Below are 17,160 nucleotides of genomic sequence, written 5' to 3' on the forward strand. Positions count from 1 at the left end.
CTTCACTGCATTTATCTTTAAGCTTTAGTTAACTTAAGGTTAAAAACCTCTATTATATATTATTATTATAAAACCGTGTCAGATACTGTCAGTAGAAGTACTAATACCAGTGTAGAAATAGCAAAAGTACAAACATGAGCATCAAAATATATTTGAAGTACAAGATCTGAGTTACTGTCCACTACTGACAAATATTTTATTTTCTACTCCAACACACTCATTTTAAAGGTTAGTTGCTGGTTGTTAGCAGGTTGAGCTTATTAATGTAAAATATGAATGAACATGTTTTGCTATATTTAATGAGTTTAGTTGCCCAGCAGTGAATAAAATCACTTCAAGTAGCTCCAGCTGCAAGATTACAGTGATGAATGAATATTAAATATGCTATTCTACATCGTGAGTACTTTCTGGACAGGTATTTTAAATACATATCTATAGTATTTTTACATTGTAGTATTATTGTTTTTTATGCTTGGCAGATTTCTTAAACATCTGGAAAATCATTGCAATGTGTCTTTTTGCTTGATAGCTCTTTTTTTTGTCGATTTATGACTTTTTAAAATTTGCTATTAAGGTCATTCAAATGATTTTTTCAGCCTCCAGAGTTGTTTTAATCTCTGTATTTTATTGTGTAAAACAACATAAAAACATGAATTCTCCAGCTTAGGCAGAAATAAATACATCAGTAAAAGATGCTTTGATTCATCCAGATGTTGAAAACGCATCAGCAGCAGATGTTTTATCCAGATTCCCCAAAGAATCCGAAACGTTCAACATCCAGATGTTTTCACAGCTTCAGTCACAGTTCAGGTTTTTCTTTCCGATCGCGTCATGAATCCTGACTGATGGAGTTTTTATGGATCTCGGTGTTCAGGACGCAGCGGCTGCTTTCTCTGCAGCTTCTTCTGGTCTTGAAGTTCAAGTCTTTGTCCCTTCAGGAGCCTGAATGAACTCCGACGCTCCTCATCCTCCTCAGCCGAGTGCTTCTGCTCGGCGGCCTGTAGATGGGGTTTCTGTGCTGTTGATGCTCGGACAGATCAGATTCAGCTGTAGGGGGAAGGAAAAATAGAAGAAAATGAGCGAGAAAGCACAAAACTGCACAAATAACAGGTTCTTCTCATACATTTTTTACAGGTTTCTTTATTTGTAGATAAAATCTGAGACATAGTATGACTGTAAATGCTTGAAGCTGAAATATTCTTTATTTATCACACTTTCACTCATCAATTAAAGCTTTCTCATAACCCGGAAGGATTCAGGCGGTTTTTATATATTGTGCAATTATTTATCGCCCACTGGGTCGACCAAAGTGTTCACAATATTATGTTTTAGTGCATCTCAAATTATTATTCTTCTTATTAATATTTTTACATCTGTATATTCTATTATTTTTGTCATTAATGTCATTAATTTATTTTATTATTGACATAGTCAGTACTTTTATATAATTTCTTATTTTGAATTATATTTTTTACGCTTAATATTATTTTTATAATACAGAATTTCAAAAAAAAATATGATCATAATAGGATTCGTCACCTGTTGAGTCTGCAAAGGTGTGTAAAATAAATAGATTTAATGTTTTATTTTATATCGTGTATAGTAATTGTTTACTTCTATCTCTATTTTATCTTTTATTATTGTAAATATTTTTATTTCATCATAGCAAGTTATTCATTTACATTATTTTGCTTTTTAGATTGTTTTCTATATAGTTAATATTATTTGTAATATTTGTTCATATTGCTAATTTATATCATTGTTAAATTTTAATTCTTTTTACTCATTATTTGTTTATATAATGGTTTTAATATTTTATATACCTTTCCTTATCATTATTATGATTTAGCACTGCAGAAATTTATTATTATTAATAATAATAATAATGTGTATTCTAAATCTATTATTGAAATATGTATATTTTATTATTTATATATAGTATTTATTATGAATTTATATCACAATCTGCTATTATTTATGTATTTTTATTTCATTATTTCTACTTATTATTTATATAAAATAATATGAATATATTATTTTTATCTTTTTAGATCATTTTCTATATAATTAATATTATTTGTACATTTTCTTTATTTACGTCATGTTTTTTTATTTACATTTTTAAAAATAATTTTATTTATATAATTGTTTTAATATTTTGTGTACATTCCCTTATTCTTATGATTTATACTTATTATAATTTATTCTTATCATTTCTTTTTTTGTTAAATATACAGTTTAAACCTAAAACCTAAGAATAATTCTGCATTCAGCACCTCTGCTTCCTCAGTCTTCACGCTTTTTGTTTTTTGTTTTTTTACTTTTTACTGCTGGAACCCAGGGTTTTATTAGAAACCCTCTAATGCTTTCGGGCTGCAGCTTCTTTAATTTACTGAAGGTTTGACGTCTCTCAAATAAAACAGCTGGAAAAATCCAACAACGTCACTGACTTTAGATGAAAAACAGCTGCCACATAAAAGGCAACTTCAACATCTGGTGAAGTTCTTAGTTAAATACAACTCTGAGCTACTTTACTTGTTCTGCTACTTTCTCCTTCCACTGTTGGGCATTTCAAATTAAAAGATTCTACTTTCTCATAATGAAGTACTTCTTTTGTTGTATTAGTAGTAAGTAAAATATCTCAAAGCTTTTTCCAGGGCTGCATGTTCCCACCGTTAGTTTAATTCTTTAATCAGAGCTCCGTGGAAGCAGCAGTAAACTGCAGGTGTGCGGTTTGACTGTAACTGAGAATAAATAGACTCAGAATAAACAGCAGCAGCTGAACACTCAAACACACTTTCTGGTTTCATTCCTCCATCCAGTATTTCAAGTTTTTTCTATCTCTCCAGGGACATAAATCTTTAAAAACATTAAAGAATTTCATTTTCTAAAGTCTGTCAGAATAAAATGAACTAAAGCAGATTGTCAGGAAAGCTTTTTTTCTTGTGTATATTCTCACAATTTGCTAAATCTTTAAGTAGTGATATAAAGATTTTCCTTTTCCTCATGAAATGATCTTAATTCTATTAATGTTAGAAGTAATTAGATTTACTGTAATTAGTCAGGCGGTGCCCCCACATTAAATTTTGTGTTGTATGCCATTTTGTGTTTTTTTGTGTGTGGCCCTTTTGTTGTCTAATGTTTGTGGTTTTACATCTTTTTGTGGTTTTGGTTATTTGATATCTTTTTGCGTTTGTTGTGTGTCTTGTTTTTGTCGTTTTGTGTCAAGCTTTTGACATTTTGTGTTGATATTGAACTATTGCCATGTTTCCTCTACAGACATTTTCTCTCTCCTCTGCTCATCCGCTGTAGAAAGATGTTTCACCATGCTGGATGTATCTTCAAAAACTTGCTCCTCTGTTTACTATTTTTGAGCCATGCTTCGTTTACTTTATTAATCCAGTGGGTTGGATTTTCCTCTCAGTGTCTCCTGTCATCTCTGTTTTGTGTCTTGCTTGCCATTTTGTCTCATCTTTGCTGTTTTGTGTCTTGTTTTGGTAATTTTGTGTCTCATTGTCAGCCTTGTTTAGTTGTTTTCTGAATTGTTTTTGTTGTTTTCTGTGTTGTTTTCTGAATTGTTTTTGTTGTTTTCTGTGTTGTTTTCTGAATTGTTTTTGTTGTTTTCTGTGTTGTTTTCTGTTTGGTTTTCTGTGTTGTTTTGTTGTTTTCTGTGTTGTCTGTGTTGTTTTCTGTTGTTTTTGTTGTTTTCTGTGTTGTCTGTGTTGTTTTCTGAGTTGTTTGTGTTGTTTTCTGTGTTGTTGTTTCTGTTGTTTTCTGTGTTGTTGTCTGTGTTGTTATCTGTGTTGTTTTTGTTTTCTGTGTTGTTTCTGTTGTTTTCTGTGTTGTTGTCTGTGTTGTTTTTGTTTTCTGTGTTGTTGTTTCTGTTGTTTTCTGTGTTGTTGTTTCTGTTGTTTTCTGTGTTGTTGTCTGTGTTGTTTTCTGTGTTGTTTTGTTTTCTGTGTTGTTTTCGTTGTTTTCTGAGTTGTTTGTGTTGTTTTCTGTGTTGTTGTTTCTGTTGTTTTCTGTGTTGTTTTTATTTGTGTTGTTTTGTGCATTGTGTCAACATGAACTCGTATTTTTTAAACAAAACAACAACAGAAGTTGAAAGTCTAAAAATTACTAATTTTGAAACTCTTTTAGTTTCTACCACTGAAAACTGCTCCTCGTATGACACATTCAAGGACCGTTGGAAAATTAAATACCTGTATTCAATGATTTTTTTTTTCAGTTTGTACAATTTCTGCCTTAACAATGTTGTAATTTGACAGCTTATTAAAAAAGAAAACATGTCTTCAAAAGCTGCTGGTGAGCTTCAGGGTTCAGTGAGAATAAATCATCCAAATAAAGCAACAGAATCAGCAGCCGAAGCGTTGATTTAACTGTTTCTTTCAAATAAAAAAGCTCTTTTAAGGTGGCACAATTTGAATTAAGCTACATAAAAAGACCACAAGTAAATACTGCATTTATTTGCAGACTATTTTCAGATTTGTTGCTCTTATTTGCAGCAGCAGCAGGATGTTGTATTTTCTACGTTTTACATTGAAGTATGCGCTCTGAGTGGCAGCAGATGGTGAAAGTGAACCCTGAACTCTGCAGAAGGTGTTTGTGACTGAATTCAAAGAGGTCAGGTGCAGCCAGAGATGCAACACTTGTTACTGAATCATGCATATATAGATGAAAGTAAAGCCACATTTTCAGGTTTTTTTATCCTCAGGTTGCACTAAAATCTGAATCTTACGCTCATATTTACATATAACCACAAACCAGACGAGAGCTTCATATCTTCACAGTCAGATTAGTTCAAAAAAGACAAACAAAGCCCTCTAAAAACTTTGCCAACTTCTTATTCTTTTCTAGTTGTCTATTTCAGCTGCGTTTCATTATTTAAAGAGCAGCTCAGTCAGGGCCTAAAGACATTTTTCTCTACCTGCAGGCAACATCAGTTGTCATGTTTGCTTCAAAAAGCACTCTTTGCTGTGTGTTTATGATGCCAGTCGTGTTTTATTTCTGTGTGGCTTTGAAATGAGAATATTTCACGGTTGGTATCTGCAGCTGGTACACAAAATAAAACCCCTATGTGTGGCTCTAAAGACAGGAGAGGCCCTGCAGTATCCATTTAGCTACATGCTGCTGTAGTAAATATAACATAGCGAGCATCGAGTACATGAAGTAGGCATGAAAAGTTAATATACCCTGTGCGAGTCTCCAGCTGAAGTAGATGATCAGCTGCAGCAGCAGAAGGCAGACGGACAGAAACAGCAGACCAAACAGCCCAACAGGAAGTAAACTGTCCTGCTGTCCGTCTGATGATGTGATGGTTTGTCGCAGGAACAGAGCCAGATCTGCCAAAGGTCCACTCAGAATTTCCATCCTGCTTCTAGAAAAGTCTTGACTTAAACCCATCAAGAACCTGCGGACGGATGAAGAAACGAGTCGGAGTCAGAAAGACGACAAATTTAGCTGAACTGCCCCAATTCTGTCCAGAGGAGTCAAAGATCAACCAGAAGCTTGTGGACAGAAATTAAAAGAACTGAACTGAGGTGAAAATGGATCAATTTGAACTAAATATTAACATTTCTGACCCAGCAGATTTTGGCATATTTCCAGAAGACCTGTAGTAAATCTATGAAAGGATCAAATTCATGATGATGATAAAAATGCCATGAGGTGTTTGGTTATAGTAAAAGAAATGCTGATTTTAGGCCTGAAAAAGAGAAAATGTCAACTGTGATACCTCTCAACTATGTTACAAAAAGTCCTGCAATTATACACTGACCCAGGTATAATTCTGACACATCCACGGGACACAAAGCTGCAGTTTTGGTTGTTGTTTCTGTTCTGCATGTTAACTTCCAACCTGTAAGTGACCCTTTAAGTGCTCGGAGCCAAAATGATCCACTGAACTCTGGATTCATGCATCAAAACAAACCAGAGCTGCTCCGCCTGAACCAGAGTCTGTGGACAGAAACCACCAAAGCTCCAGGCAAACATATGCAGACGCTATGGATGTAAAATGTCTACTTACAGGTTCCTCTGATGTCAGTGACGGTGAGTTGAAACGACATGCAGACGGCTGCCAGATGTGATCAGCAGCTGCAGCAGAATCGTCCTGACAGTCGTCCTCTCTGAGGTTAAACACCCTCCTGGAGTCTGAATCCAAGTGGAGGTCAAAGACGAAGCTTCAGAGACGGCGGTCACAGAACTTTAAGAGCCCAAAAGGATAAATTAAATCAGTGTCAGTGGGTCATGACGGATCATTCAGGCTGCGATTCAACAGAGAGAAACGACCAACGACGTCTCTGATTGGAGGAAAACCCAGCAGAGGTGACGGTGTGAACTTTGCTCTGTTTCAACATGGAACCTTGTGATCAGTAAGAAGATTATTTGCACTGTGTGAGTCTGTTTATGTGTGATTGTGACATGGAGCCGCTAGATGTGGATTACTGCAGGTCTGAGTGCTCTAAACACATGCAAATAATAGAAAATGATTGCATTTACTAGCTTCCTGTTTCTAAGCCTGTGTGTTTGTACTCTGGAGTAAAGTTTTGATCACTGAATCTTTAACCTTTGAGCTCATTGCGTCATAAAAACTCACTGACAGACTTTTCAACTGATAAGAAATCCAAATTTCTCTTATCTCTTCTGTTTTCTCTCTCTGCCTTACCTTTACTTATCTTCAACCAGCAAACACTGGTACTGTTTTCAGTAGTTTGATTACTTTAAATACAACTGATTGCATCCACCTTGACTGTATTTTGATTTAACTAAACCTATATTTAATCAGTTAAATTGCTGACCACAAGGGGCAGCAACACCGTTTAACAGGTTACGGATAAAAAAAACAAACCTTCTAGTTTACATGGAGCTGCATTGCTGCAGCATGAGCAACAAGGAATTTAATCCAAATTCTACTTCAACTTTCTCTGCAGCCTTTGTTAAATGGTTTCCGATCACATAATAATCAACAATGATGCAATATTTATTTTAGTGTATGCATTAAATTTGTTTCTTTTTACACATCATCCTCATTTAAACCTGCAGCTAATGCTTTTTTTGACCATTTGTTGGCAGTAAAAACAGATTACTGTTGCTTTAAAAATTGAAAATGGCAGAAATATACAGCAAACGGCTTTTTTATTTACACGTCCAGCTGTCATGGAGCAAAATCAGTTAACGGGAGTTGGGTGTCTTATGAACGTAAAAGCTCATTTTGACTCTCTTTTTGCATTTATCTGTACATAATTGCAGTTTTTTTTGCATCCAGTTGCAACATTAAAACCGGTCGCCAAGTATAAAGTCCTTGAACTCTTCATCGTGTTCCTATTTATTGTTGAACTGTATTTGCAGTGTCACAGGGAGCATTATTCTGCAGAAAGACAACATTGGAGAATAAAACTGAGATAGGTTCCACCAGCAATGTTTAGGTGTCACAATAATGTCCACATTCACATGGACTCTTTCAGTAATTGTGCAGGCTTTCTGATCATTACTGTTATTTCTCCACTCCTGCCCACGACTGCAAACATTCACAACACTGACTTCCATTTATTTTTTTGTCTTTTCCAATCCTGTGGGGAAAACTTATTGACTGTGTAATGTAGAGATTATTATCTATAAATATGAAGACTATAAAATGCAGCTTAGGATCTAACTAGAAGGGCAAAAGAAGCAGTAAAAGTGCAACAAAATGAACAGAATGAGTGAGTATGAACACAAAGTAGTCAAACAAACAGGATCTGTGAACAACAATATAAATACAATACAAAATATAACAAATATAACTGTGGATGTACAGATCAGCATACACCTGTCTGTAATAATTGGACACTGTTTTTTTTCTTGTGCAGAAAATTTATACATTTCAGCTTACCATTTTGGTAATTTGTGTGCATGGAAGTATTTTATCTTTAAAAGAGAGTTTACTTTGACTTAAAGTTGGGTTTCTGTTGTTTTTTAGCACATCTCTGTTGCTACTCTACAGACATATTTGTATCCTCCGTGCAGTTTGACACGAGTTCGCTCAGATCTTCAGTCGTCTCATTTAAACAACTCAGCTCCGTCCTCCTGGGACAGAAACAGGCTTTAGGTGATAAAATCATCGACGTAATTTGGCTCTGGGCGGCGAGAAGTGCCGACTAATTGAGTGATGCTGTCACCCAGATCAACAGAATTGATTGGCTTTGTAGTTTCCCTGATTGATCAGCAGATAATGAGCTTATTTCTGGAGAACAAATGTGTGTGTGTTCCTGAGTGGTTTTACTGTGATTGACTGGAGCAAAGTGCTTCTATTTCTGGATTATTCACAGATAGATCTTCAAGTTGCGTTTCTGCCCTGTGTTCAAACAGCTAATTAGCTATACAGGAGCTGATATTCAGTGTTTATCTGAGTGTGTGAGCCTCTGATTAATCGCATGGATTTTATTCTGTGCATGGAGGCTTATGGGAAGACAACAGACCCTGCTTTGAAGTTTTTTCCTGGTGGTATTCTGTGTTTTCTTGAATATTTTTTAGGTATTAGCTTATTCTTAAAATGGCATGTTTAATTGAAACCAATTCAGTCAGAAATAAAATGGAGAAAAAGAATATATAATACACTAAGTAAAGAAACTGTGAATCTGTTTTGTATTATTTAGAAAACATGATGTTTAAAAGGCTTTTGTGGAAAGAGGAAATGAGTTTAAGATCTTCTGGAAAATCTCCTTAAACAGTTGTAACTCTGCCTAAATGTTTCCTCCAGATCTGATCAGACTAATCCCCTGATGCCAACAAGGAATTCTGGACCATTCTGTAAACTTGGTCCACTCTGAGATAAACCACTGACTGTATCTAAAGATGGAAAAACCCTCCCTGGAGTCATTTTAGCAGAACCTGACCCCTTCTAACTCCCAGAAACTCCAAAAATCAGCAAAAAGAAAGGAGTGTGAGTGAAACTGAGGAAGGACATGGACTGTCAATTAACCACAAAAAATGTATAAATGGTTGAGTTAAATAAAGTTTCACCCCCTGTACAGTTATCAGGAACAGGTAAACTAGCTACAGAGACCAGAATTGATTTTGCACTAGCGTGTAAACATGTTTATTTCAGCTGTAGAGTTGGACATTTTAACATGGAGGTCTATGGGGATTGACACACCTTTGGAGTCTCTAGTGGTCATTCAAAGAACTGCCGTTTTTAGCAGTTCTGAACTGGCTTCATTTTTAAGTTGCAGAGGTTGCAGCTTGGTTTCAGATTAAGAGAAAAATGCTATTAATTAAGCCTGGCTTACTAGCTAAACTTTAGTGGGAGACTTGGTTGTAATGTTTGCTGGGCAGCAAACAAAACGTGGTACAGAGATGTCGTTTTGAAACTACAAACCATTTTCCAGTTGCAGCGCTTTTTGTTCCTACCAGTAAATATTCATTACATGAAAAGTTCTGAGGCTGTTTTGAAATTTGAATGAGCATGCAAAGTGAAATCATTATCAGGATCTGTGTTATAGATGTTTTTGTGATCGCTGACGGCTACATATGTGCGATTTCTTCACGGATCTCCGTAAACATTTCATTCTGAGTTTTAGGAGGGCCTGCGGCTACCATCAGGAGAAGAAACTACAGTTTTTACAATGAAAGAACACCAGTTTCCAAAATCTGAAAAGGAACTTCAGATCTGGAGCAACAGGTTCATGCTCGGTATTTTCTTCAACATTCACCTGGTTGTGCACTGTAAATTCAGCCACCAAGTTCAGACTTTCAATGCAGAGCTTTAGCAGTACGTCCTGAGGTGTCATGGCATGCGGATGCTGCAATTGAGATGACTGAGTTTTTTGGATGCAACAACAAAATTGTTCTGCAATTCTCACCAGATTCGTATCCCAGTAACTTCCTTGCCTAAAATGCAATTTTTTACATAATTTTGGAGATTTAACTTATCACAGACAGTGTGCGGGACTTCCTGATGCTGCAGGAGCAATGGGAGCAGAGCTTCACTGCCCAAGCAAACTTTTTCAACAGAACTGGGAGCTGATGCGGATTTTGAGTTTTATATGCACAGCCTTGGAACTTTTTCACATTTTTTCATACATGAGTGTTCATTCCTCATGGGTCAAACCACACACACATCGCTGCCTTTGTTTTGATTTCAGCTACACTCCTCTAAAGTTTTGCATCTTGACACTACTGTGCTGCAGCAGCTGCTTTGTGGTGGTTCCCACTGCAGCTGGTGTCTCCAGGATCAGATTTTTCAGTGTCATGCAGACTCACAGGGTGAAAATAACAGCAGTCACGCTGTCACAGCTGGGAACACAGGGTTGTTTTTGTGGGTTTCTTTATTACAGCCCTTCTGTCGGTTTCTTCTTTATTTTGTGCTCATAGACAAGAAATTACAGGAAATGTGCAAAACAAACAAGAACAAACTGTATTGATTGCAAACTTTTGCAAAGTCAACAGAGACAGACTGGAAGCTGCGAGATGCATGACAGCGAAGGATCAGGATGCTGCGCTCGTCTCGGTGTTAATATCAACACTTTGGGTGTTTTCTCAGGTTTTTATCCCACCTATCTTTGATGTAAGCCTCCAGCTTTAATATTTATTCATTTCTTTAGCTGTTGTGTTTCCGCTGCCTACATTCAGAGTCAGAAATTCTGCCTCGTGTCTTCTTCGTGTGTCTGCTGGTGGGGGTTTGGAGCTGCATCCACTTTGATAAGTGTCTGAGTGTTGGTGTGGTTTGAAGCGTGGGTGTGCGATTGTGTGTGTGTGTCGTCAGTACTGTGGGATCCTGTGTTTCATTGATTATACAGTGAGATGAAACCAGCACAGCCCTGTCTGTGTCTCCTGGTACTGAGGCTTTGTAATTGGCAGGAGTGAAAACTGCACTTGTCTTACAAGTAAAAAGAAAAATCTGCTGTGTGCATTGTGGATGAAGATTGTTGAAAATGTCAATGGATGGAACAGTTCAGAGTTGGGTTATGTTAGATGCTGTTAGTGATGTTTTTAGTGGCATGCAGCTTCAAAAGGATCTTTAAAATGCTCATCGTTTATTCAGACCGAACAGAATCTGTCTTTGTGCATTAAGGTCCTTTCAGACAGGCACTCTGCTCATTTTTCAGCAGAAGTTGGGGTAGCCCTGTTGCTTTGTCGGACTGAGTAGCATTTCTGGGTCACACAACTGACAAGTGAACACAATTGATGTACTTCAGGTTGTGTGAGGGGATTTGAGGGGGAAATTCTCCACATTTCAGAAGCAATATTCATCCAAAAGCATCACAGAAAGTAAAAAGCATTTTAAACTTCACTTCTTGAGTCAACATTCAGAAATGTGCAACAACCACAATGTTCTCTATGCAATGACACAGATACAACTCCATTACTCTTTATTGCACTGTTTACTTAGACTCATTTTTTCTTACGACAATCCACATTATACATTTTATGCTTAGGATTTTAACAACAGTGTCTACAGATGATCCTGGTTTCTGCTCTCATTGTCTCTCATAGTTTTGACCAACCGGCATGCTGATATGAGCCTTGAAAGTTTACCCAAAATACACTTTTTTCCCCTAAACTTGTCCAGAATTTAAAAAATTTTAATTCAAAAGATGTCCAAAATCACTCCAAAACTCTCCTAAAAGTATTAGATAGTCTCCTAAATTATTCATTTTTGCCCCAAATGACAAAAACTTGTCCAAAAATGATCAAAGTGTGTGTAAAAAGGCTAATTTTCTTGTCTCTAATCTTTCTGACCATCCACCTATCACACATGTTGATATGAGCCTTGAAAGTTTGGATGGATCAAATTGTATTGTTTATCATTGTTATATGGTCATTTTTAATCACTTTTAGCAATTTTGCATCAAATTTTGGTCATTTTGTTTAGTGTTTAGCTTGTTTTGCATCGTTTTGTGTCACTTTGGTTCATTTTCTCTCACATTTTATCATTTTGTGTAACATTTTTATTGCTTAGCATCTGTTTGTGTTCATTTTGCATCAAATTTGGGTTGTTCTGAATCAAATTTTGGCTGCTTTGTTACACATTTTAGTCGTTTCGCATCTTTTTGTGTTCATTCTGCATCCAGTCCAATCCACTCCAACTTTATTTATAATGCACTTTACAAAACAACACAGTTGATCAAAGTGCAGTACACACATAAAATATATAAGACATTAAAAAGCAATAAGCAAAATAAAAACAGGTATAAAATTACAACTTAGAATGAATTAAAAGCATCACTTGAACTTTTTTCAAACTATGATACATCCCACAATAACTATGATCAAAGTTGGCCATTTATGTTCATATTTTTATACAAGTGTTTATCTGTATATTTTTGTATTGCTTATATGTCTTTGAATGGGAGCAACTGTAAGCAGGATATATAAGAAAACAGTGATCAAGTCAGTTTAATTAGACTCAAAAATAAAAGCACAGAAAGTGTTTTGTTGCTTCCAGCTGTTTAGAATTCTTTCCTCTAAGTGTATTAAATACCTACAGCATCAAACAGGAGTAAGATCCCTAATAAAACTAGTGAATTTGCTGCCTTTAATTGTGCAAATAGACAAACAGATGAGGTTTCTGCTGTTTCTGACATTCTGAAATATTTAAACTGCTCGATTTGTCATATTTCCTCTGGATTGTCACATTCGACAGATGTTTGCTTTGATAGTTTCTGTATTTTTATCCCTGTAGATTTAAGAGAGGTGTGCTTTCCTGTGTTTCTGATATGGTGTTTGGGATGTGGCATTAACTTTGGCTCCTCCCACCCTCCGATTTATCATCCAATAGATTTAAAATCCTTGTTCAACCAATTATCCGATGACAGTCACACACCTGATGTAGACCACAGCAGTGCTGAAGTGTTTGACTGAACCTTTTAAAGGCTGGGAATTCATTATTATGCTCCAGTCAGCCTTTGTACTCTAGTAATCTTCTGTTTTCAAGATGAAAAGCTGTTGTTTGAACTGCATTTAGCTGGAAAATACACAAAGAATGATGTTTTAAGCAGCAGAATCCATATTTGTGTCTGCAGTTTGTGATGGTAATAACTTGAATTATCCCTAAATGCTGAAGACAGGATGGATCAGGCTCTACCAGCGGGTCATACTATGAACTTAACTTCATCTCAAACAGGTGAGTTGTCGTACAAAGTCAGTTTATCAGCTGCAGGTAAGTTTTTTTTTTTTTTTTTAAATACCTTCTTTGTATTTCTAACACATAAAGAGCCATGATTGTTTCTCCACATCTGAAGAGTTTTAAAATGCTGAAAAATGAGGTTTTAATGGAAGCAAATGATTATCGTGAGTTCTTTGTGAGATGTGCAAAATGAATGTGCATTATTTTCCACACTGTTTAAAAATGTTTTATTCTCCTTTTGCAAACTCCAGCTGAACATAATTACTCCTCTGCTTGCACTCGGTGACAGCTTACTGTAGGGAAAGTTAAAGATTTCTGCTTTAATGTGCAAATAAGTTCCATGTTTAGCAGCTCCAGTAGAGTTTGTCGTGCCTCTGGCTGTTGTTTCAATAAATACTGAGACATTTTGTGCTGATTAAGGATTCATATATATGTATGTATTTGTATATTATGAGACTGGTAGAATGTATAAAAAAGCCTAGTGTTTGGGTAGAAATCTGTGTCTTTTTCTGTATTTTAATAATTGCTAGGTGCATTAACAGAAAAGTAATCAGCCTCTGCTTTGATATAAACTCATTTGCCATTTTAATTAGGGTCCGAGCACCGATGGTGCCGAGGACCCTATTGAAACCCTAGGGTTTATTAATTATTCTTTGTTGGCCTCGAAATTGGCCTTTTTGACCCCCTAAACATATATGAAAATGGGTGAAAATCGCCACACACATCAGGGCCAGTGAAAAATTTGATATTTTAGGGGAATGGCACATGTGCCAAAATGGCTCAACAGCGCCCCCTAGAAAACTAAGAAAATTCAGCCCCCAGACAGGGTTTCACTTAGAGCCACGAAATTCGGTACGCATATCTAACTCGTCAAGGCGCACAAAAAAGCTTCTTGGACCATTACCCATAGTCCAACAGGAAGTCGGCCATTTTGAATTATGACTCATATTTTGGACAGTTTTGTGTCATTTTTGGGCGCGTTTCAAAATCTATAAACTCAAACAGCGTAACCTCGAGAGGGCTGAAATTTGGCCAGGATGTACTCCAGTTATGGTTGATCAAAACTTATCAAAATGCTCCGCAAAAGTCTGAGTGTAACAGTGTAACCCCTACAGAGCTGAAATTTGGTCCAGATGTAAACCAGTCATGGGTGATCAAAAGTTATCAAAATGGTCCGCAACAGTCTGACGGTGTGGCCATGGCAACCAGTGGAATGCGGCTATTTTCAATATGATTCATATTTTGAACAAAGTTGTCATTTTTTGACATTTTCAAAAGCTATAAACTCAAACACACTAACATCGAGAGAGCTGAAATTTGGCCAGAGTGTACTCCAGTCACGGGTGATCAAAAGTTATCAAAATGCTCCACAAAAGTCTGAGGGTGTGGCTATGGCGTGGTGTTTATCTGTTTATCTGAGGTGTGGGCCTGCAGGGGGAGCATGTACAGGCTAGATAGACAGCATTTCCTGTTTTGTGGCGAGGCATTCAAAATGGCCACATTCCTTGGGTCACCATGGCCACACTAAGACTTTTGCATTGTTGTATTTATAGTTTGACCCAGCAGATTGCTCTAATAAATCCACAAAAGAACCAAAATGAATTCATTTTGCATTCCATATTCTGAAATTCAAATCATATCATTCTGAAATGCAAATTATAACAGTCCAAAATTCAAATCATAACACTCCAAAATTCAAATCATAGCATTCTGATATTCAAAAATTCAAATTGTAACATTCCGAAATTCAAATCATAACGTTCCGAAATTCAAAAATTCGAATCATAACATTCTGAAATTCAAATTATAACATTCCAAAATTCAAATCACATTCTGAAATTCAAAAATTCAAATCACAACATTCTGAAATTTAAATCGTATCATTACAAAATTCAAATAAAAGGTGTAAGCAGCTTTGGTCGGGTCCTCGCATCCGTGCGGCCCGGCTGGCCCACGCATGTCCACCAGGTGCTGCTAAAACTGAGAGTGAAAAGTTTCGGCCAGACTGGACTACATACAGGCTCAGTACACAGCACTTCCTGATTCATGGCGATAATTCCAAAATGGCCACCAGGTGTCACATGGATGTGATTAGGGCCGGATTCTGATGACACTTGTAAAATTTGAAGCAGATTGGAGCATGTACATGCTAGTTAGACAGCACTTCCTGCTTCGTGGTGAGACATTCAAAATGGCCACCAGGTGGCACTATGCCTGTCAGTGTATATCGGCCTATGTATGTGACTGTGGACAGACTCTGATGACACTTGTAAAATTGCAAGGTCGCGCAGAATTCACGGAGATTGGTTGAATTCGCACAATCGGAAATTCCTGGACGGACTGAAACAGAATCAAGAAAGAAGAGAATAAAATGCAACAAATGTACAGATTTGGTTAGATGAAATATTCAAAATTGCTCTTCTGTATACCAAAATGCATACCTTTTGCCTCTATTAAACGAGCTGCCAAGTACAAACCACATTTTCCTCTCCCATTTCGCTCTGTGTCAACTTTTCCTTTACTGTCTTTTCACTGCCGTTAAACAAGCTTGTGCTCAGTTACCACTGAAGGAAGGAATCTCTTTAATTCAGTGGTTTTAGTAACGTACACCTCAACATGTTTGCAAATAAAACATATTCTCTTAGCTGAGAAGGGGGGGACGAGACATTTTTTCCCTAAATATTTGCTATTTTTTTCACTGTTTCCCCAATTATTTTTTTTAGCATTACAGTATTCCAGTATATTTAGACCATTTTTTGGCGCCATTGCTGCCAGAGTTTCACAGATTGGTTTTTCTTCTACAGTGTAATTATAAGCTGGTGTTCTTTATTTATCCCTCCATTCTCTGTCTGCAGACAGTTAGACAAACTCTGCACATCGATGTGCTTCATATTAATAATGTCCAGCAGTGTAATGATATTTTAGCTGAACTGACCTCTCATTTATTCATGTTTTCATTCATTTACATCCAACCATCCATCTTCTAAACTCACTTATCCTGCTGTAATTGATTTACATTTCTGGATTTAGCATCATCTGTTTTCATAAGGTTCTCTACATGTTCTCGTCTGCAGATAATTCTAATTACTTTGCTCCTTAGTTTTGTATGCATCAGAACAGCTGAAGTCTCTTCTTTTATTCAGTGACGTTCTGTTTATGACAGATTATACCATTATGGTCTGTTGTTGTTATTAAAAGATGAGACTGCTCTAGCTGTTTGGCGATATCATTCTTAGAGCGTAATGCCACAACGTTCTCGACACTGAATGTTCCACTGAGTTCTTAAATTTATTGCTATGTGCCATTGTGGAACATTGTGAAAACATTTTATAGATTCAAAAATGTAAAAACATCTTCAAAATGTCCTCAGAATTTTGCAACCAGAATGTTCCACCTTAATTAATGTAATGCAGTACAGGAAGGTCTTCTAAAGAACGCTATGTTATCTGAGGTCTCTTTTTGAATGTCGCATTAAGAATAAAACTTTTTATTTTTTTCTGCAAAGTTCTGGTAATATTCTCAGTCAGAAGTTTACTTTTACTTCCAGAATGTTTCTTGTGAAGGCATTATAAAGTTCTCTGAAGACTTTTCTTCACAACATTGCAAACTTGCATTGAGAGCATCCTTCCTTTGTTATCATCCAACATTGTGGGAACATTTTATAGAAAAACATTCTTAACAGCAACATCCATAAAATATCCCCAGAACTTTGTAGGCTAAAATGTTCTACCTTTGTTAATATATGTCGCGGGTTTCTGATCATTTTTGTGACATACACTGGCTTTTCAAAATAAAACATGCTTGTGCACATTTTATTTTATGTACAATGATACCAGCAGAAGCTGCAATGGCACGCTCAATACTTCAGAAATATTCTGGCCTTGATTTATAATGACTTTATTCTGATGGTGCTGCAGGTGGAGTCACTGTGTGGAACATTTAGTTCAATTACAGAAAATAATACTGTCACTCCATAAATAACACAGTGGAGTCTTAACTTCAATATGCAGGGTGTCCATAAAGTCTCTTTACAATTTTAAGAATTTATTACAAAG

The 17,160-nt window shown here is 36.3% G+C and overlaps 1 long non-coding RNA gene across 1 annotated transcript; it reads right to left on the minus strand.

Annotated features, from left to right (window-relative positions):
• Window positions 1–605: 605 nt before the first annotated feature.
• On the minus strand, window positions 606–6,437 carry LOC110947853 (uncharacterized). Its single transcript, XR_002595505.2, has 3 exons — window positions 6,026–6,437; window positions 5,193–5,410; window positions 606–1,047 (listed from the first exon to the last, which is right to left on the minus strand). It is a non-coding gene; the product is annotated as an uncharacterized LOC110947853 (long non-coding RNA).
• Window positions 6,438–17,160: the final 10,723 nt, after the last annotated feature.

Source organism: Acanthochromis polyacanthus, chromosome 16 (genome assembly GCF_021347895.1).
Source record: "Acanthochromis polyacanthus isolate Apoly-LR-REF ecotype Palm Island chromosome 16, KAUST_Apoly_ChrSc, whole genome shotgun sequence".
NCBI lineage: Eukaryota > Metazoa > Chordata > Actinopteri > Pomacentridae > Acanthochromis > Acanthochromis polyacanthus.